The 23,149-nt window shown below is 44.6% G+C and overlaps 1 protein-coding gene across 4 annotated transcripts in view; it reads left to right on the top strand.

The window, feature by feature from the left end:
* The window catches only part of LOC125766388 (mucin-19-like), a 77,129-nt gene that overhangs the window by 40,726 nt on the left and 13,254 nt on the right, over positions 1-23,149 (top strand). For 2 of the 4 annotated variants that reach the window (XM_049432280.1, XM_049432277.1), the window contains exon 1: positions 6,688-7,329. The exons of the other annotated variants lie outside the window; for them this stretch is intronic. The gene's annotated coding sequence lies outside the window, so the exon portion shown is untranslated. Of the gene's footprint in view, positions 1-6,687; positions 7,330-23,149 lie in introns of those variants that run through there. 4 annotated transcript variants of the gene reach the window in all.

The following is a 23,149-nucleotide window of genomic DNA, read 5'->3' as shown; positions in this document are numbered from 1 at the left end:
TCGTGTGCAGTGGGGTTTGGGGTGGTGCGCGTGTCACACCGGTAAGCGTCACACAGAAAAACTGAACGACGCGTCGGCAAACAGCCAAGGACGATCGGAACCGTGGGGTGGAGTGGTTGGGGGAAGGGATGAGGGTGTTGAGCAAAGGGTGAGAGACTCGGTTGTGTCATGAGCGATTAAGGCGAAGGCGCAAGGCGCGTCGTTTAGCCAACATCGTAAGACACGAAAGCGATACAGTTGGGAAGTTAGGGGGGGTGACCTGGGAAGAAAATCTGCGCTCTCCCCTCCGTATCTGCCGCGCAGATAGAGGAGGCAAGAACGAGCAGTAGATCAGACCTGGCAGGCTTAAAAGTACGACGGTATATGCACACAAACACAGCTATAACCGCCACGGTACGATAGCGAAGCGTCGATGGAATTAGCGGCGTGCTATTTATAAGTATTGAGAACAAATATATAAATAACAACAAAAACCGAAACGAAAACAAAGAAGCAAATGCTTCTAGTCGGTCTAGTTGAAGAAGCAACCGTAAGCGACAGCAACAACAACAACAACAAAAAAAGAACAAAACAAGAGCCAAACGCCAGACTAGCTAGAAAATCAACAACGCGCGATCACTAACTGCAAACAAATACAAGTTACATAGACGGGGAAATCATAGCAAAAGAGAGAGACAGAGAGAAAAAAAAGGCAAAGCGATGCTACAATGCTGTTGTGGTTTGTTCTTTTGTCACCTCTTTTTTGTCATATTCTTTTTCGTTTTTCGTGCGTTGTTCTGCTTTTGGTCGTACATGTTTCCATGTTTCAATGGTATTTAGAAAAGCTTGAAATGTGCTGTTTATGTTTTTGTTTTATATTGCTGTCTTTACTTTTGTTTAATCTTGTTTTTTTTTATTTGGATTTATTTTGTTTTTGAAACGCAGTTTGCTTTTTTTCCTTACAAATATTGTTTTATTTTTGTTTTTTTCTAGTTACAGTTTTAATGGTTTTAGTTTGTCAGCTTTTGTTTTATCTTTTGATAGAAATTTAAGTCGAGTTTCTGTTTTATGTTAGCTAGTTAGATTTTTTTACACGCTTCATTTGTCACATTATTTATCATCTTTTTTCACATTATTTATTTACAAAATGTGTTTTATATGTCTTTTGTTTTGTTTTATTTTTTTATCAATAAGATATAATAGCTTAATTTATTTAAATCATTTTGCGGGTTTACTCAAAAAGTTTCAGAATGTTGTGTTTATTACCTCCATCAGGCAACTATTACACAATTCCCATTTCACTAAACGTTTCAACCGTCGTTAATTGGTCTCTTTCCATTCGCTGCCATCCGCTACATTTGCACCGGTGGCCACAATGTCTAATGCTTATCATTTTTCTTCGCACGTCCCATCGCCATTCTATATGCGTTTCTATGTTTCATTTTTGGGATGGAAGCGAGAAGCGGCGGGGTAGGGGACGGTGGTCCGCCAAAAGGCGACGATGTTTAACGACGCCCAAAATTTGGTTTGAAACCTGGTGCCGCGGTCTTCCGCGCTGTGTAGGGTGTGGATTAATTAAATTAAACGTACCGGGTCTGCCCGAGCGCATTCAACTTTTGTCCGAATTCTGTACCGTACATCGCCGCCGCCTAGGTTTTTGGTGGACACGCGCGGTCCAATGCCTTTTTCTAGCAGAAGGGCCTCTGGTGTTCCTTTCATTGGAGGGCACCAAGGGGGTAAAGGGTGGGAGTGCTTTGTTGGTTTAGCGAGTGGGAAGGGATGGGACGAACTGATGCGGAAATTTACCCAAAAGCGACAATGTTTAAACACAGCACAGACGGGCTTCGAAGTGTTTAAGGCACCCATGAAGTATTGCTTAACACGTTGGGAAGATTATTTCCATTTTGATAGTTTTACTCAAAAAAAAAAATAAAATTCGATCAAACTAATATTGGCAAACAATGTAAATAATAATGGATAAACCATCAAGCAACAATACTTGCATAAATATCATCTTACACAATCACACTAAGGATCGTAACGCAAATCCTCTTTAATAGCTCTTCCTGTCTTTAATACCCCCCCATTTTATTGTGCGCGTGTATGTCAATTTCTAAAAATGATACTTACTGCTTTTAAATTTATGTTCAACCTTGAAAACTCGCGTAAATAAATCCTGATCCTTTTCCCTTTTCCACCTTCTTTCCATCCCAACCAATACGTCCACAACAATGTTTGTCTTTGTATCAACAACTTTTGCATTCGATTATTTTTATTCGTCGCTTTCCTTCTTGCCATAATAATGATACATTCGATTATACGCACACACAAGCATGTTTTTATGGGGAAGAAAAGCTCCCCCTTTGCGCTCCCTCAAAACTAACTCCACCAAATGCTGAATTGTGCGTTGCAGGGGTTGGTTCACATCTGCAGAAGTATAAACAAAATGTTTTCCCCGTGTTTGTGGACGGGACGCAAACACCACCACAACCACCATTACCGGGTTGGGTGGGTTGCGATTTGTCACAGGAAATAAATTAGAACAATTCAAATGAGCCACGCAGCATCAGACGACCAAACGGTTCACTTAGCGATCGAGCGAAGAATGATCGTGAGGTACGCGCGTGGAAAAGAAGTTACCGATTAGCACGCATCATGCCACGGGACCTTCGTTCGAGAACAATCCACCACGGTGCGAACGCTGAATGTCTGCCATTGCACTGTCGCGGATCTAGTGTCGGTTGGTACATGCCGGAAACACGTACCAGCGCGAAACGCTACTAATGCAATGTCTCGATAGACTGCCCAATAGAAGCGACACTATAAACAGCATCTTTTCGTTTTGTTCCTTGTGTCTTGTAGCGTGATTAAATGGATGGCAAAAGGGAACGGAACGCAAGAAAAAACTACGTAAAACTTGCGATACAGAGGCGTGAAATGTTTGTGATATGCTGTGTTTCGTTTTTCGCTCTCCTACTTTGCTGTCATCCTCCCTTTTAGGTGCTTTGATAAGCGACCGTTGGTTTTTGGGGTGATTGCGTGTGCTAATGCTTTTGGTGACATTGAAATTCTTTCGCTATGCCGTGGAGCTAAGTTTTAGAAACGGGGGGAAAGAAAAATAAAGAATCACGATAGATGCGTGTGGAGGACAGATTTTTTGACACCATCCCACGTCTCTCCGTGTGTGTGTTTGTGTGTGAGGAGGGTGAGGGATTAATCGCAGATTAATCCCTATCCGAATGATGCTTTGCTCAGTTCGGCGTTACATATTTAGATCGGGAGGCTTGATCGTGTTTTCAAGGAAAGAAAAATAAATCTGATGTCGTAATCGAAAGTGCGTCTTGTTGCGAAAACGCTAACCGTTGTAAGGTTTTAGTAAGAGATGAATTTTCCTTTTCGTCTTTAAGCATCTAGCTCGGTTTAAGTTCTAGTTCGGTGCAGTCAATATAGATCAGTGATGTCAAACTCATTTTGGCTTGCGGGCCGGTTTGCAAAGAAACATTATCTTGCGGGACCAAGACAAGTCGGAAGGGGAGGGAGTAGGAGTTTGGAGTTCAAGAAGATTCAAGAGCGTGTTATTTAAATGTAAAAGAGTACATACACAACATATACAAATTATGTTTCAATTTTCCAAGCTAAACCTCACCCAAGCAAGATAATAATGGATTTTCTCGTTCTTCTCGTTCGCGCGCCAGATTCAAAGATCTCGGTTTGAAATGTCTGATATAGACAGTCTAGTTGGTGGGATCCATTAGAGATTATTTATTGTGAGCTATTAAAGTGAAACATGTTCGGTGTTGCGCGAAGGGATTAGATGTCAAGCGTCATTCACAAAAAAGGAAGAAATATTTCAACTATTAAAGATACAATATTACCAACAGTACAAAAGAAATGTCATAAAGAGTTACTAACACACTCTCTAAGCATTTGACATATTTTTTGCGTAATGCTCCTACACAGTGTGACCAGATTGTTTTCCTCGTTATCGGTAGGAAAGCAAAACATTTATCGGTAGTTGTCGGTATGATCCTAATTCTGTTCAGTTCATGTTCTCTTTAGCTAATACGTGTGAGCTGGGGGGGGGGGGGGGGGGGGGGGGAATGTTCGCAGGGAAAATGGAAATGTTGAAATGTTTTGAATTTTGTCGTTCTCAGCGACACAAAAAGAGCCTAACCTCGGGAGAAATATTCAGTGTTTGATTGTCTGTAGACAATTTATTCATGACATCTTCAGCCATATTAAGAAAAATCTGTGATTTTCGGTAGGATTCTTGTAAAATCGGTAGTTTCAGGGTGCTCATCTGTGAATCGGTAGGCTAATCAAAAATCGGTAGGAATACAGATAAATCGGTAGTTCTGGTCACACTGCTCCTACACACTTGTGTGTTTGTTTACCTTTTTTGACAGGTTCAAGCGTGAATGTATGTGATACTACAGGGTAGTTCTCTTGCATTTACTTCCGCAAAGAATGTTACCGTTCTTTTGTAAGCTACCCCACAACCACCCCAAAACCACCCCAAAAATCAAGTCGGATAGGGAGAAAAGTGACCGGAAAAGATCTTTACCGAATACAGTCTGCTTTTCTCTCCATTCATTCGCGTATTGTGTCCATTGGGAGGCAATTACATTACACCTACGTACAGACAACACCGAATGGCCACTTTGCTTTAAGCCCTTACCGGTTACGGATCACTTAATGCGCACATTTTCACCTGTCAATACCGATCGCATACGGCAAATGTTGGCGCACGTGCCTATGTGTGCGTTTGTTGCATGTAGGAGGGTTGCTCAGGTGCTCATTCGCGTTAAGATGTGTGTGGATCCGGACGGTGGTGGTACCATTAATGTACCGTGGCATTAATGAACCGGTATCAAGCTGGGTTACCCCACCCTGTTTTTTTTGGGGGTTGAGAGGGTGTAAGGTGTGTCCAGAAGGGTGTCCGAACATTGCGCGTCTGTTGTGTGTGGTACACGCGCGCAAAGAGAAAACGATCGATTTCCGCTTTCGGGATGGAATTGTTACTGTTTCGGGGATGGGAAACAAAAGCGATTTTTCGTACCTTTCCTTGGAAGGAGAGTAATTCCAGCACCGTGTGCCAAGCATCTGGACACTCTGGTAAAATGGTTAGAAATTAGGGAAAAGTACATCCGGGGAATGTTGCTAGAGAAATGTACCTAAGTGCTGCTTGGTCTGGAGACAGGATGCGGAAGAAAAGGAAGAAAACGTTTCTTCGGTCGAAGTAGCCATTGCAGCATTAATAATCATCGACACCCAGTCTTTTGCAAACGCGCTGTTATGCGTTGTACGGTTGTGTTGGTGTGCGTTCTCTTTCCACCTCCGATTGCATTCGTTTTATTTGCGGTGTTATTTACATTTGTATTATTGACGTTGGCTGGTTTTTGAATGCTACCAAAAATGTCGCGAAAACAAATTAAAAAAGAAAAACATTGCCACTGAAGAGAGAAACTAGAAAGAGAGTGTGTACTTTAGAGGGCACATGGAAAAATGCGTACTTGAAAGCCGGATGGTGGCAAGAAGGAAAAAAAAACAAACAAAACACGTATATTTTGCACAACGCGTCGTTTCTCTCCCGCGGGGCTGGAATTTGTGCAAAGAACAGCCAACAAAACGAATGCTCCTTCCGTACGGGCGTCTCGCGCGTTTTGAATTCAGGTCGATTCGAGACACGGTGTGTGCGTGGCTGGTGAATGCACACGACGCGGTACACGTTGCAACATAGCGCCCCATGCGTATACGGTGCGGCTGTGTGATAAGTGCTATCTCCCGTGATTACATGCACAGCTTCCCCCCCCGGTACTGGACATACACACATGTGCACGCGCGCCCTGTTCGTTGTGTGTTTGGTGGTTTTGTTTTCTCAATCGAAAGTGAGAGCAATTGGTAGCGGGCGGTGAGAGCATTCGCTCTCTCTCTCGCGTTGCTTGAAAACGTCACACACACAACCGCAATGGGGTATATGTTTGCACATTCGCTCTAACGGGTGTTTGTTTGTGCGTTTGCCGGGAACTGTTGGAATGCGTTCCATTTCTTTTTTTATTGGAAAACGGGAAACACGGGTAGCCGGTTAAGGTAAATCGAATTAACGCACGACTAAATCGTTCACGCACACTCGCACGAAACACGCACGCGTTTTTTTTCGCTGTGTCTTCGTTTTTTTCTGTTGCATTCGTGTTGCGCACCGTTCTCGCAACAAGCGATTTGTTTACACTTGACTCTGTAGTGTAGCGTGCGTTTGAATGAGAAAGTGATACACACACATACACACACACGCAATCGTGCTCAAATCAACATCAAGAGAGCGCCTCCGTGTGGTCTCGCTCTATCGACCGGTTTCCGTTTAATGGCGGTGCTGTCTCTCTCTCTGTGTGTGTGCGACTGCTTGTTATGCTGCTGCGGCGGTAACTATAGCAACAGCTGATCGCGACGGGCGCGTTTCGCGTTTGAAATTTTGCGGATAGCTTGTAGGTGTGTGTGTGTGTGGGCACGTGAAAGAACGCTCTTTTCTCATATACAATCAAAACCGCTCATCTGCACACCATGCGTCGGGAGTGAGCGAGATGAAACCATGTCGGGAGGAATTGTTTGGTGCTTTACGGCCACCAACAAAACCAAACACGGATTGCAGTGTGCGTGTGTGTGTGTGAGTGGGTTTGTGTGCATGTTGGAATAGCTTCACTTTTTCCACCCGAGCACGGTGAACATTTTCATTTCAGTTTGAACCGTCGTAACGCGCGCGCGTGTGGTGCCGGAGTCTCTGGATCGACTTCCGGCGACGTTTTCGAATAGGGGTGGTGTGTGCGGTATTGTACCCTGCCTCCCATCCTTCCTTTCCCCCTCGTATACACACATTACACTACAGCAGCTAATACGACTGCACGGACGCGCGCACAGACGCACGCACCCGAGAAGGATTGACAGTTTTGCGTGGCCGCGGGTGGCTTTTTGTTGCTGTTGGTTGTGCGTCACAACAGTGTGCAACGATGAGGATTAGAAGCTTCCGTTTGCGTTGTGTTTCGTTTTGCGTTGTGTGAAATTGTGTCATTTTGTATCACATTTTTCGGGGGGTAAAGAAGCCGAGTGTGTTGTTTCGTGTGTGTGTCGTGTAGACGGCAGCCTCTTAGTGTACCTGGTGTATAGGTGTGGAGCAATAGAAAAGGAACCTGTGCATGGTGTGGTTGAGAGCGTTGAGAAATAAAACGGAAAACGTGGCGAACCACCACAGTGTGGAGGGCTCCACATGTTACAGCCGTATCAGTCACAGTCTGCCAGCCAGTGCCACAAGCCCCAATCTTACGTCCAGTTCGGTTTATTGGGCTAAATAAAATATCGGTAAGTAAAACTATCCGTGCAAACCACCGCAAGCACCACATTATCGGTACATCCTTTGCCTTTTCTCCCGTGCGCCGTTTCCATACTGCTGCAGCGGTTATGTGCGTGTGCGTGTTTGTGTGTGTGGTGTGTGTGTGTGCCAGTTTCGCGAAAAGTGTGTGTAAATCGGATGCGTTCGATCTCCAGTAGTCCAGTCCCCATCTAGGGGAAAATGGTCGTGAGACGGTAGACGGGAGGTGAGGCTGTTGAAGTAACAAATAGCCACCCATATAAAAATTATTATAGTTTGATCCGGTGTGCGTCGTGTAAGAAAGGAATAAAAAAGAAAACACACACAGAAAGAGATGCCAGGGTAGCAACAGAGAAAGCAGAGCAGCGTGCCTTTGCCTACTGAGAGTGTATGCGACGAGCTATTAAGGAGGAATTACTTTTTCTTTTCGTGTGGTGGCATTAAAAAGTAGTTCAACATATTCTGATGAAATTGTTTCATTAAAAATGCATCACTTGTAAATGACAAGAATGTGCGTGCGAGCAAGGTGTAATTTTCTCTTTTTTTGCTGATTGGGCCTAATTGTGACGTCATTGTATTAGAAAATTCTAAATAGTCTATAGTGGTATCATTCTGTTGGAAATTTAGAAATTAAAATAACAGGATTAGGTATGAAAAAAACACATGAAAAATCATTCTCAATGTGAAGCGAGAAGTAGAGGAAAAAGTGTGAAAATTTTTCGCACATCTATCTAGTAGGCAAATGATAAATTGCGTTGCGTCGTTATTGCTCTTTCGTCTATTCATCACACACTCTTGCTCTTTCACACGACTCCTTGACGACAGTCTGTGGCTCCTGCACGATGGTTTTTGCGTGATTGCTTTGGTTGGTTTGGAAAAGTAAAGCAAACACAAAAAAAAAACAGACAGATCCTTCCTTGCTCGTATCCTGCTTTCTCCCAACAGGAACAATCATGGTTCACGCATACACTCAAGCAAATCGTTTCCATGCAGAAGCTGGTTTTTGATGTGACGTTGCGTCGAGGAGGTGATCGTACTTTGGTTGTTCTTTCTGTGTGTAGTATAAAGTACAAATAACATCAGGGCATTTGCTACTAGCGAATGTGAAATTGCCAGACTTTCCCGATTGTTCCTCATCAAAATTCTGCCTCCATCCGTTGCTTCTGTGTGCGTCATGTGTGTACGTTTTAATGCGCCACCACGAAGGTGGTATGTGGTGTGGTTTGTCCGAATGGTTGAACCGGCGGTGGTGTGTGCGTTGTGTGGTTGATTCCTGATTACCATCATCATCATCATCATCATGATTGGAGGCGCTTGATTTCAGTGCAATTTTATTCGAACAATCTCGTCTACATTACCGCGAAAAAACAGAAAGAGAGAGAGAGAGATGGGAGAGAAGAGCGGCACAATATTGTTACCCTATATGGTATGAACAAGGGATGATGTCCGGCATGTCACCTTGTGGTGGTTGGAAAAACCGGAAACTACCGTCCTAAGTCACCGCGCCCCACCCTCTTTTGAATGTCGAAACTGAAACGCTTAACCCAAAACACCTTCTGCAGAAAGTAATTCGCGATCGGAAAGAAGAGAAAGAGGAAGAGACTGAAAGGGGGTGGGGGAATGTAGACAAGGGTTGAAATTGAGATTTATTCTCTCACATAGAGCGAGAGAGAGTGAGAGAGGCATGTATTGGAATGTTATGTTTGTGTGTACACGCCAAAGTGATGGAAAATCCGAAATTGAATTAAAAGTTGGAAGTTTGAATTTCCCTATCCGATTTTTTGTGTGCCCCCCGTCGCCCCTCCTCTTCCAAACATTGCGTGTGAAAAATGTACACAAGTGTGAGTGCTGTGTTTTGGCCACCGTGCGTCCGAATGCAGATAGATGCGCGACAACAATAGCGAACATTTTGTTTCTCTATTATGTTTTTTCCCTTGCCCAAAAAACCCGGTAGAAGAAAATCGGTACAAAAACCATATTATCCGTCGTGTGCGCTTCCCCCCGTGTCTGGTTCGACAACAACGGTTGATTCTTGCGTTTTTGCTCTCACTGCGTCATCCGGTTTTCTGGTTGCAAGAGTTGCGGATGACATATTTGGCAGTTCCTCTTCCGGTGACGCGCACCATAAATACCAGACGGTGCTTGACGTTGTGTGCGTGTGTGATGGTGTCGTTTCGCGTTTCTCCATGCAAACAAACGTATCAAAAAGGATGCAGGCGTTCAAATACCACACACAAACGGGCGCTGACGTGGGAGCTTGTTTCACTGCTTTTCTTAGGCGGTGTTCTAAACAAGTTGCTTTACTGCAGTTTTGTTGAAGCATCCACGAAGATGGAAAATATTGACGGTGGTTGCTTTGATAAATTTGCTTCTTTTTGTTTCCTTTTGGTTTGCCGAAAAATATGACAGATACGTCAAACGTGTGTTTGGTAGTGGTGTGAAAAAAAAAACATATAATTGCTCGAGAAGGGCGCGCTTGATGTGTTGTGTGCCGTTTCTTATCGCGCCGTGCACACCAAAACAGGCTTGAGATGTGACGGAATTCGCGTCCCTCCGTACGCATATCGTGATGCGTCAGCGTGCTGTATATAGCGCATTCCTTTTGCGCTGGAAATACCGGTGGCATTGGAGCCTATGTATGTGGTTAGTTCGTAGATAATTTTACTTATTTATTGTACCGATTCTTTATTACATTGCGTCACAGTGCGACCGTAAAACAGATACCCACCTGTGCTCTTTACCATTTTCCGTTTTAATGCACGCTATTTTTGCTCCATCGGTTTGTCAGCGTTTGGCGTCGTGGCAGCATGTAAGTTGGAAAAAAGCCCCCCCTCCCCCCCCCCGAACCAACCCCATCACGCCCTTCGGATGGGGTGGAACGATTGTTTGGGGGTTGGAGGAGGAGTTATGTGCGCGTTGGTAAACAAATTGTGTCGCTTCGATTTAGTGGCTTCTCTCACAACACAACCATGTAGCAGAATGTGTGTACCATACAACGACCAACTTTATGTAGAATGTGGCGTCGTCGTCATCGTCACTGCATCTAATTTCCATCAGCCGTTTAGCGTTGGTTGATGAGATGATGGAATGTGTGCGAGATGATCTGTGCCAGTGAATCGAGTGGCGAGAAATGAAATTAATTCGCAATTCGAGGGGAGAGGGAATGACGTTTTAGTGTAGGAACATTTTTTTTCGCTTTTGGTTTGGAAGCAACATACGTCATCGCGTTCAAACTAATCGCGCTATAGAGAGGGTTTTGTGAGTATTTTGCGAATTATTTGCCTGTAAAAGTTTGGATTTAACGAGAGAGAGAGAGAGAGAGAATGTTTTTTGAGAGGCAATACCAACTCACGCACATTTTTCACATTTGTTAGAATTCGCAACTTCGAATGGCAGCAAAGTTTGGATAATATTTTTCTTTCAGAATACACTGCCCAACCATGGATGGCATGGATGGTCGACATAATACTAGCGTCCATGAGTGCGTGTCTCATACGATGCGTTTCGGAACAAAAATAGAGCAGAAAGGGTGAACTTATTTGAAGGTAGTGAGACACTTTCCTTTCTACAGTTGTCCGTCTAGGAATTCCTACGCCTTTCCCCGTACCCATCCACGGGTTATGAACGTCAAACCTACTTTGATCCGACCACTTCTTCTACCGAGCGTTGTTGATTTGTGACGATAGAGAGATTGAGAGAGAGAGAACAAGAAGGAAGGAACGTTTTGTTGGGGATCTAGATACCTTGGTAAGTTCTGAGGGCTGGAGTGCAAACAGCGCAGCGTACGAACTCAACAGACCCTGCTCTTGCACGATGCGATATACATAGCTGTCAAAAATGATAACAGAACCGCTCTGAGGCCTACTTTGTTGTTGGGTGCGTTCGCATCATCAGCGTTGTCGTTGGCGATGCGTCACACACACACGAGATGCGTGTGTTGGCAAACGCGATAAACGACGCTTAACCGGGGCCTGTGTGCCTGTCGCGGTGTGCTGTGTCATGCCAGAAGTCATGGTGGATTAGTGGAGGTATGTAACGAAAAGGGCTTGCATACACACATACAAACATGGTTTGGTGATGTTATAATTCTTGGCCTAACGCTGGCAAAGGGTATGTCCATACGATCCATGCCAAGCCAAGTGGATGTGTGTATCTATCTAGATGAATTCTATCTAATCCCGAAGTGAAAAATAAATCCATGGACGTCAGTTGGGCGAAAGTTGTGCAACACAAATCGGGGGTTTCATTACAAAGTTGCATAATGATAAGGAGAACTTATCATTCAAATATTCAATGTTGTAGCATCAAATATTCATAACCAAACTTACTCAGATCTGCTTTTGATTAAGTGATACACTATAATAGTAGTTCTCGAGAAGTACCTGTCAAGTCATCCACAACGGTAGTCACAGTCCAGACAAGATTTGAACCCAAAATAGTCGAGTTGCTGAGACGTCCTTTGCTGCACAGCGCCTCTAAATAGTTGTCTACAACCATGCTCAGATAATAGTTTTCTATACACATCTATTCTTTCGACGGGCGTTGCTTCCTTTGAGTAACTTCCGTTCTCAAATTTTTACCTCCATCATCAAATCTTCCAGAATGTTCATTAGAGGATTCTATTGTTTGTTGTCCACAATTTCGAAAAAAAAACAAAGACTTCCCATACATCATTCGTGGTGTGCTGAAGATGTGCTCCAGTCCGCACATCCGGCCGAAAGGATGAAACACTCCTTCGCCATTCTGCTAATTGTTGCAACTAGCGACGTTTCTGTGTGTTCTTCTGCACCACATTTCCGTTCCTACCGTTTTCCGAGTGAGCTTGTGTGCGGGACAAACACTTCATGGCGTTCGCTACTTGAGAAAGTCTTAAAAGCGCTTCTTCAGCTAAAGGGAACTCGCGGAGGCTCGGCCGTCTGGTGGTGGTGAAACTTGAAACCATTCCCTGAGGCTTACACTCTAAACGATAGGAAGATGCGAAAAACAAAAGCAGTGTAGGGATAGTAACACCACGTGTAAAATAAAAATTTCTTGGTTGCACCATTTTGGGGGGTTCGCGGTCAGGAAGGTCCTCGGATATATGCATGTGTCAGGTGGCTCTTCTCCAATTAGCGCGAATGTGTGGCTCGTTCCCTTTGTACCACTGGCCACGGTGTCATGCCTTACCTCCTTTTTGGGGCCGTGGTTTCATGTGTGCATATTGTGTACCGATCCGGTTTTTTTGTACTGCTGCTCTGTCTCTGCACACATATACGCACGCGGAAGATACCATGCGCGTGTCAAAGCAATCACGCGGCGACTCGCGGTGATGGTACTGCGCCGATATATATATTAGTTGTTTTGCATCGTGTGCACACAGAACTCTGTATCGCATCGTTTATCGCCTCCCGGGGACACACCGATCATTCGCAGTCTCGGACACCATTCCCCACCGTCGTCGTCCGGGTGACCTAGATAAGGGACGGACGCACCCCGTCACCGGCGCGGATTGCGAGGGGTATGTGTGTAGTCTTGGTAGATGAGGATGGTGGCGAGGGCGACACGTCCCTGGGGCCGTTTTGTAACAAGAAGACGCTTCTAAGACGGAGATCTTTCTTACTCCCGGTGTTCACGGACGGTATGGGCCGTGCTTGATGGCTAGACGTAAGTAACAAAAAATATATACAACACGGGGGGACGAACCTTGGCCGGTCTATTCTCGTGGCAGAGCGGCTATGAACGCTATGGACGGTTCGTTGCGTACCGTTGCGGTATGTAAATTCGGCACTGACTTCTGTCCATGAGTAATGGGACGGCTACGAGTGTGCAGCGAAACTTCCTTGTTGTGTCCTTTAGCAGTAGCCAGAGAAAGGTTTAACACAATATGCGACCGGGAAGGGAAAAGTAGTTTGTTAAGATTGTTCAACTACCTACCTAGATTTAAGCTGTTAAAAACAACCCAAATTTGAAGCTGGTTGTTTTACATCTTTTCGCATAGCAACGTAACCAGACGTACGCAGATACATACATGGCGACGTGTGATCCACACATGTCAAGGCGAGAAAGTAAATCCATTCGGACGAAATCAAATCGAGGCCATTTTTCACCACCGTACGACTACGAAACAGCAACACAAAATAGGCCATGCATTTGTTTTTTGCCAGTGACAAACTGCCACGGGATCGATCAGACGACGAACCACGCAGATCCCCCCCGAAAAAATGCGACCTGTCATCAAAGGTCTGACGGCGAGAGACCTGTCACTTTTGCAAAACGCGGTGAGATGGCGTTTGTTTGCGTTTGCGAATGTGTGTACTTATTGTTATTCCATCCGGCTACTTTGTTGTGTTTCGGTCTGTTCAGTGGTGGTGACTGGCATCCGCGTATGTTGTTTGGTGTCTGTGCGGGGCACGCGCGCGCGCTCGTTCACTCGGGCATGTACGTATGTGTGCGTGTGCCTGCGGTGCGCTTCATGGTGACGTGACCAGGATTTTGTCTGCCTGGCAGCAGCAGCAGCGGCACGGTGGGATGTAAATCGGTTCGATCAGGGGGGGCTTGATTTTTTTGGGGTAGGAAATTGGGCGTTTCATCGATGTATCGGGGTTTTTTTTGGTGTGTTTCTTCAACCGTACCATACCACCGGTTTACGGTTTGTTGCTGTGGCAGAAGATGATGTAACTGTTGGGTGCTTTTCACCGCAAAATGGGAATGGGCCTTGCTGGAAAATCAATGCCTGTTTCGATTGTTGTAATAATTGCAAGGACTGCATCGAAGTGAAAGAGCGGCGAGCTTTCGTTGACGTGTCATCTGCGTGCCATTGCATAATTGTCTCGTTTGTCGGCGCCGGTTTGCAAGCACGCTTTAGTTCCGATTCCGATGCGTCTTAAAATCAGTAGTTCTAGGTTTTAAAAGTAATAAAGAAAGGAGCGAACGCCACCACTCGAAGGTTCGCTGTTGTTACTACACATGTGTTTTATTTATGATTATCACCCTTATGTGTTTTGTAAGCTTTTGCAAGACGGTGCAGTGTGTATGTGTGTGTGGTGGCACTGGGAAAGCTATCAATCTACAACCACCCGTAAGCTTTCCGCTTCTCTTTTTTTATTTTCAAACAAGCTTCTACCGCATCTGTCTGGGGGTGGGTGACTCGAGAGGGTAGCGAACTGGTGCAATAAACATCCGGACACGCGCACCTCTTCTTGTAATCCATCCTGAGATAGAGATCGATGAAGAAACAGTTTTATTGCCACCCGTGTGGAAAGTCATTAACACAAGCCAAGAGGTAGGATGGAAGACACAGGAGAGGCAAGTTACAGTGAAAAACAAAAAAAAATTGCTGCCAACATTCATCATAAGCTGCAAATCGGAAACTAGAACTCGTCTCCAAGAAGACGCTGCGCAAGGATGGAAAATGAATTCGTTGATAAAATAACTAAAACATGCAAGCATGAAGTCATCAACGTTTCCCAAAATGTGTTTATTTCGGTTTCGGCATCTGTGGAAAGGCAAAATGCTGGCAAAAAAATCTGTACATTTGTGGAAGCTGTCTTTTTTTCTGGATTCTCGTTTTCCTCCACAGTGTGGTCAGCTCTAGTGATGGCGTTGTTTGTGTTTTGTTTGGTTTATTTTATTTTGCTGCTACTGCTGGGTTCGCCGCGTGTACGCCTCTCAGGGTTGACGAAGCAGAAACCGTACGAATGTGTGGTGCGAATGGTTCGACGAAGTAACCAGGGAAGGGTATATGGAATTGGTGTGTTGCGAAGGAAGCGAAAAGGAAGGAGACGCCTGGTAGAGAGGCGTGTATGTAAACAAATGTCAAGCGATAACAGGCTACCACACAGCGCACAAGCTTTCTGCAGCATGAAACGTATACTGCTACTACTACTAGCGCCATTGATGGTGTTACTGTGAGGCTACTACTACCACTACCGTTTTGCACAACAACATCCCAATACGACCACCATAAACGGACGCGTTAGCGGTTTTATGCGCGTATTCCAGCAAACATTCGGAAAACACGAACAGCACGCGGACGCTCAGAAGCTGTTTTGAAGGACAAAAAATGCCGTTGGCTTATGTTTCACAAACCTATCTTACGCACGCACACACACATATGCTCGGGGAGAGTCGTGGAAAATGTCATGTATTATGGAACGGAGCGTATACAAGTGTCCTTTCGGTGAAGGAAGGAAGAAACGAAGGGAAAAACAATTTTTCTTTTCAAGTGGCGTATGGCTTCCTCGGAGTGAAGCTTCTTCCTACGCCTTCTATTTTCAGAACAACCGTCAAACCGTCCCATCTTTAGACCCCGTTCCATTTTGTGGAACTCCAAACTTGCCGTGGAGAGCGAGATGGCTGTTTTGTTCCAAAGCTCTATTTGAGTTTACGCTTCACAAGCTTTGCACCACACCAAAAACAGTCAGCTTGGGGGTTTTTTTTTTAAAAAAAGGTTTTCTCCAAATTAATTCACCCCTGCTCATCAACTTTTATGGCACCGTTGTCTGATGACCCGTGCCGGCTGTGTAAAGTTTTCCTGGGGGGGCTTTCAGAGCTTCAAACACACTCTCGCAAGAATTCCGCCGAAGAATGAACGCAATCGCCCAGAAAGAACGCTATACCCGGGAGGGAAATTATTTATGACTGCACTCTTCTGGTTAGTCCAAGTGTGTCCAAAGGGAGGAGGGGACTGGTGGCTTAAGAAAAGACTGACACGCGCCACCACCACCACCGTTCGTATGTGGCTTCCAGAAGACCCTTTCCTACTCCCAATAGCGAACCCAACACCCTTGTGCTGCAGCTTTTCCAAACAAAACGTGTCATGTCTTCGCTTCTTTGCCGTCGTACATTTATCACTAGTACTGACCTTGAACATTAAGACACAGGAGGTTTTGAAACGGGCATTTTGTATTGCGCGAAAACAAAATGACACAGACGATACGCTACACACATCGGTAAACAACAATGGTGCGCTGATATTAGAGAAGTTTCCAATGGAATCCGTCAGTCGAGACTCCAGACTCGTGTTATCATCAGGGGCAGAAGTAGTTACCTACCTCTTATACTTAATTCTTCATCGTTTATGATCGTCGTTTTTGGAGTCTTTCTTTTGCGAGTTTCAAGCGTGATTAGAAAAAGCCGATGATACCGAACCCCCCGGTGCCACGTTTAGCGATACAACAAGCGCAGCTTGTTTTTTTATTTCATTGATTATGTGTTCGTGTTCGTGGGGAGGGTTGGCTTTTTTTGCACTTGTAACACACCGCGAAGTCGATTGGGATTTGGGGGGCGCGCGCGCGCGTCGCTTTCATTAAGGGAAGGTGCGTGGAAAGCGCGGACAAAACAAATGCGCCTCCGCCAAACCAAGCGATCCGCAATGATATGAGATGCTGCTGTGTAGTGGTTGTGTAGTAGTGTGAGCGAACATGAGGCAAACAAATAATGGCACACTCGTGTCCCGCGTATTGACGCGCATTCGTACAATGTTTGCGGCAAAAATAAATAGTTTGTTGTGGAGCAAAAACTGGAAATGCAACACTGTGGTATCGTCCCATCCCGTAATAGTGTATGAGACTTAGTGTAATACTCTAAGTACAGACAGGCACACACACTTGTTCACTTCATGCGTTACACTACTACGCGTAATACAGCTTCAGGTGGATTGCGCGTGTCATCTTCCAGAGCCCCAAAGCCGGGTGCGCGTGGTGCTTTTTCTCGTATCTCGTTCACTTTGCTACGATCAACATCAACCACATCACCTCTCGTCGAGACGCCATCTTTTTCTTTTATTATTTTCAACAGGGAGGTCTTCCAAACGCGCTCCCCACCGAGTGAGAAGATGTGAGAGGGTGTTGATTTTCAAGGTTAGATGGAGTTACGATAGGGTTTTACCTATTTTTTCTCTCCCTCTTCTAAACTGGCGCCCGGCGTGGCGTCCTTTTTTTTGTTAATGCTACGTCCAGTTTCATGGTTCCGACATTTACGATAGATACGGCATCACGAACATTTGCCGCCCGGCTTGCAGGAAAGGAAGGTGATAATTTTCGGTGTTTCGTGCGCGATATGGCAATTTGTTGGATGATAAGTACGAGAAAACCCGCGCTCGGTATCATTTCAAGCTTCAGCAAAAATCATTCAATTAATTAAATGCGTGTTAACACGTTGCGCCAAATTGTGACCGAAAAAGGCAAACTCTGTAGCCATTTTGGTTCTATTTCTACGCTGACGTTTATGCCTTACGTTACGTTACGGGCGACGATTAGTATTAGAGATGCTTTCGTTCGCAAAATGGCGTCATTGATTAGGATGAAATGATGAATAGGAAGCCATTTTCAGACACCCGCCATCTCGTGTACAGCATTACACCCAGCATTTTATCTTTCCCATGAGACTTACTTAGTTTGTAACGCGTCTCAACTTATTTAGTCGTTATGTCGTTTTGTTCAGGATCTTCCTCTCCGAGCACTGTGCTCGATGATCTGCTCGTGTCAATAATCGCAGTTGTTTATAGCAAGTAGGTCACGAAGGAAGGAACCAGCTATTCGTGCGAAACTAGGCGCGGACCAAACCGGCATGCTTGACGTTACGCGTGACAAATGATGGACGCTGTACTTTATTTTTCAGCATTTATTTCTGTTTTGCTTCTATTAGACACATAAAAATGTTAAGAAAATAGAGCAAACTTCACATGACGTCCGTTGTTTTATTCTCGTTCCGTTTTGTATGACTTCTGTCAAAAGGGAAACGATCGTACTAAGACTGTGGATGGTTTATTGAAGCTGAACTTTTTCTTTCACACGATTTTTGTGGTTTTCATTTTCTCGTTCCTTTGCTTGAAGAACCCTTGGCGAATCTGCTTATCACACAGGCAGAGCCACATTGGACGTGGAGCAGTTTTAGTTTTGGTTCCCATCGTTTCCCTGTACCAGCCACAAATGATATGCCGCTGGAGCAGTTGGTTGTTGCCTCCCGTATGAAGCAATGCTTATCTTGCTTGAAATGTGATTAAATATGCTCAAATGTGTCACAGGTTCTACTTGAGCAAAATAGTGCCATGATCGCCATACATTTTTCTAGAGAAAAACAATACTGAGGATCGTTTCCTTGAACACATTTTCCTAGGAGTTTCGTAAGATCTGGGAGATGAGTGATCTTCCCACTTTGAATCATGCGAAAACTTCTATCATTTTCCAGTGTACTCTTCTGATTCAGGTGATTTTCTTGCATCATCAAGCCGGCAAATTCCTCATCAACTCTTCCCCCAAAACTGCAGCACTTTTCTGTTGTCTTTTAACATTTTTTTCTTGCTTCAAGCACAGATTTCCCTCCACGTGTTGGCAGAAAGAAAATCAATTCTTGCATTCCATTCCCCAGTGTTTTCCGCGCGTTGTTTTGTTTTGGCTTACCTACCGCCATTCCCAGCCATAACCTGGGCGTTAGTATTGTTGCCGAGGCATTTTGTTTGTACGATATACAATGGCAGCAGTGCGGCGGGATTGCGCGTTTACATACTGTGTTTGCGTTGCGCCAGTGTGTTGTGTCAGATTGTGGCTGGCAGAAGGCCGGTTGTTGCCTGTGATCTGATCTGCGTCGGAATGGGTTGGCGTACTGGATGGCGTGCGTCGGCTATGGAGTTAGATCATCGGGGCGAGATGTGCACTTTAGTGTGCGCGTGTGTTCAACTTGTGCCTGAACAGAGCAATATGAAGTTTGCGACTAGTGTAGCGACTTCTGGTGAAGATGAAATACATCAGCTCCAAAATGGTGGTATTATACTGTTTTGTCAATCGACGGTAGTGGGCGTACGGTGTTCCTATGATCTGGAAGAAAGGAGCAATAATATTGGTGCACCCTTCAAGGGACTCAGACCGATATTATTATTTTTTTTAAGGCAAACAGTCCTACGTGACTGAATGTATCCTGTACATGGCATAACATGGCACACGGTGGGCGTTTTCAAGCTGGTCGCAAAATGTTGTTCCCAATATGCCACCAAAACGATCGTGCACCACCGGCAAGCTAGATGAAAGAATCGAGATCATGTAATCCTTCTAAAGACTTACGCCCGCGAAAAGCGTTCATTCGCGCGTCCGCGCGCACCTGTTTGCCATAAATATGTTGCGTGGTGCGTGAGGACGAGACTACCCTGTCGCACCCACTCGAACCTTCGCCGAAGCATCGAAATGAATTTCAGAAAAGTAGGAGAGAAAAAAAAAGATCAGAAGAAAACAACACAAACTACACAAATCAAACTGGGCCACACCTCTCTCCACCCGGTACATGCGCGCGACGTTCAATCCTCCTCCACCCCCGGGGGAGGAAGAGGCGGGGAAATTGGTCGTTGTCGCGTTTCGTTGGCCGAATTCCGCATCAAATGTTGCATCTGTCGTGCCGCTTCAGCGAAGATCATGTTTCCCGATTTCGTCCGTTGTGCTGCTGCACCTACGCAAAAGTACAATAAGTGATGGTAGTACGCACGGTATCCGCTTAAGAATAGAACTGGAGAGCACCGTGGTTGTAAAGCATTGAAGGTAGAAGATTGCTACTAATTTCACAAAAATAGCTTCAATCACGCGGAACAACTAGAAAGAAGTTACGTTCTTTAGCGGCTGGGAACCTGGGACGCGAAGTAGGGCGAAAGAATGTTATTCTTTTTGGGGAGAATATTACAATATGTTGTTTCTTTATGTGGAGAATAATAAACAATCTGCGTAACGGGTGTAATAATTTATTTCCAATGCCTTCGAATTGAACTGTAGATGAGTTACATTCATTCAAGTTGAATTTTAGCAGATCAACAACGAATACGGTAAATAGACAGATGTATAAGTTCACCGTCTAATGACACTTTCGATCTGGGTTCAATTCTCATTCAGAGTAATTTTTCAAAAGGCGTCTGTGTGGAGCAGTTGTTTTTTTATTCTCGTAAATTGTATTCTTCTCAAAGATTAGATTGGTTTTTTAAGTAGAACCATTGGCTAGTTCGTATTTGGGGTGGTTTCGTGTGGAGTTGCTGGGGTCATGTATGTGACATTAAATGGTTTTTGTTTTTCACCTTTAACAGATGTAATATTCCAAGTCACCTTCCCAATGCGAAGAATGCTGAGTCACCTTATGTCGTACTACCGAAGGGAATCATAAAACAACTACCACCATCATCATCATCTGCCTGTGGCTTAGTCATCACAAATCGTTTTTTTTTGCTGCTTTCAATCACGGCCAATGAAACGTTTCGATTTGGCACTTTCTGGTAGAAATTTTGAATACATCGATGCTAAACAGTCTTTCCAATCAGGTCCAGCAAGGAAACAATTGGTGGACTTTTAAATGCGTGACTTCTCATTATTAAGCCACCGTTAGGGTTTCTTCTTCTTCCAGACACTTATCAATATTTATGGGGCGGTTTTTTTTGTCCTTTTCGTTTAATAATCGGTAGCGTGCATAGTGCACTTTTAATGCAGTTTTATCAGCAATTGCTTGCGTGCGTTGTGTTGCAGGGGCTTTTGCTAAAAGCGTTTGTATTTGTTTAGTGTGGAGCAACTTCTGGTGGAAGGTTACAAACGCTTGCAGAACTCATTCTGTCAATGGTGTTTGCTTGCTGTTTTGTTTTCCATTCGCAATATCATAAATGATGTTGGCAGTACACGGTTTCATGACTGTAAGACATCATTCGGCTGTCATGCGGACCGTTTATTCTTTGCTTTCCACACAAGGTAAGGAAGCAACTGAAAATGAAATGCATTTTTTATACGTCCATCATTACAGTTCCAAATGGATTGTGGCGTTTTTGTTTTCTCTTGCTAGAAACCAAGCTTCAAGGGGTTATTTTGTTCGATTACAACTTACACACACAAAAATCCCACCATCTCGAAAGGTTTCGGAAGGTTCAAGTCCATCAGGTCGATAGAATGGTGGTGTTGGTTATTTTTTGGTTTGGTTTCGTGCCACACTAGATGGGTGTGTGCATATTTTATTGCCTGCCCATTCATTATGACGCGTACGATGTACGGCGACTGGACGCCACACCATCTCCAGTTCGCGTAAGTTGAGCCCACCGATAAGGTTGTGGTGTTGTGTGTACACATCAGTGGCACAAGCAGCAACTACTTGGAGCCCTTCGTTCACACACATTCATACCGCATGACGAGGAAGCATGCATCTATGCTTCATAATTCATACACCTTATCTCCTGGCTTGAACGGCTTGAATCCGTTTGTGTGTGTTTATTATGTTTCGGTTTTTTTTTCGCCACATCCCAAACGCCAAAAAGGCGTCAAGTCATCAAGCCAAGCTGTCACGCGCAGTAGCGAAGGACACGTGTTTGAAGTGTCACGCGCGCGCGTTCGACGATTCGACGTTCGATGGCGGAATGATTCTGCACAACATACGGCCATTGAAAAGGTACATGCAAGGGTTTATAATCTGATGCGAAGAGTGTCACTTACCCAAGAAACCTTGAAAATGGCATTTTTTGGTGTTTTTTTTATATCGGCAATTACCTACCTAGTGTTTTTATGATCTTTATCTTTCATGTGCTTTGACGAGAGTTGTTGGGTACAACTGGCAAAAAAGGAGTCATATCTGAATTATGTTCAAGTTGAACTTGAATCTGTTCAGGTAGATCTAGAATCCTTCGAAAGCTGTAAATGTAACCACTAAGGCAGCGCGCTGTCATTTCTCGAACAACACAAACCAGACAAAAACACAAGAACAAACTCATGCAATCATAAGGAGGTGCTCTGTCAACCTGCATAGAACATGTCAGATAAACACGACATAGAACAAAACAGTTTGATTTGTCTTGCACGTCTGTCACCGAAGCGGTTTGTGTGCAGGTTTGCTGACAGTTCCAGAAGACTGTTTGGTAGAGTGATAGTTCTTCGCGACAATTGGCAGAGCACCTTTCGAACAGTGCATGACTATATAAGTTAATAGTAAAAACAGTCAAAGAAGTATATGATATATGAACGAGTTACACGTGTTATTCAATTTATAAAGTTAGTTTTCTTTTACCTTTTAAAAAAACTGAAATGTGCCTAATCTAATCCGCTCCTTTCGCCTGGTTGTTTTAAACTTTGTTTTTTGCACGCATTCCTCCCTTCCACGGTTCGTGCTGCGTTGGTGCTCTGCAATAGAGCAATAATTTCGCTGTCACCTGCAAAAGTGGCGTTGCCAGCGACGACCGTATAGCAAAAACAATGTCAAACACAAAGCAAACCAGGCCATACACAAACGCTATAATCAGGCCATCATCATCCGTGCGTCGTGAAATAAAAAAAAACAGGGTTCAGAAGATGGCGTTTACATCGCGCACTTTGCTGCCGTACAAAAGCCATGTCCTAGAGCAGAACGGACGTTGTGATGCAAGTAAAAAACCCCACTGTAGTACACAGTAGACGGATGGATACGGAAACTATGGAAACTACCGCAAAAACTTGCAACTTCCATCCCTTTTGCTCCATCAACGTCCAGCTGAGCTGTATACATTCCAGCGCAGTGTGTCCTTTCGAACATCATCCACGCTGCATAGTGGTGTTGGTGTACTGAGTGCCACTCAGCAGTATACACGACGGCGCTTTCCCTCTCCGTTTCCAGCTGTCACACTGTGACCTTGACCTTTTTTTTGGCGTTCTTCCGTTTATGTGTACACTGCCCCAACACTGTTTAACTGTCCGATCCTGTCAGGCGCCCTAGGACGAGATGTGTTTTGTTGTGCTTGCTGCAAGTGTGTGCGTTGCCAGGTTGGCGTCTATATCAAAACACCCATACACGGGGAACGGAAGGTTGCTATAGAGTGTATTTTAGACGCATCTGTGTGAGTGAGCTGTGTGAGAT

This window comes from Anopheles funestus, chromosome 2RL (genome assembly GCF_943734845.2).
Source record: "Anopheles funestus chromosome 2RL, idAnoFuneDA-416_04, whole genome shotgun sequence".
In the NCBI taxonomy this organism is placed as follows: domain Eukaryota; kingdom Metazoa; phylum Arthropoda; class Insecta; order Diptera; family Culicidae; genus Anopheles; species Anopheles funestus.
The sequence above is the reverse complement of the archived record's forward strand: the minus strand, read 5'-3'. Positions and strand labels throughout refer to the sequence as shown.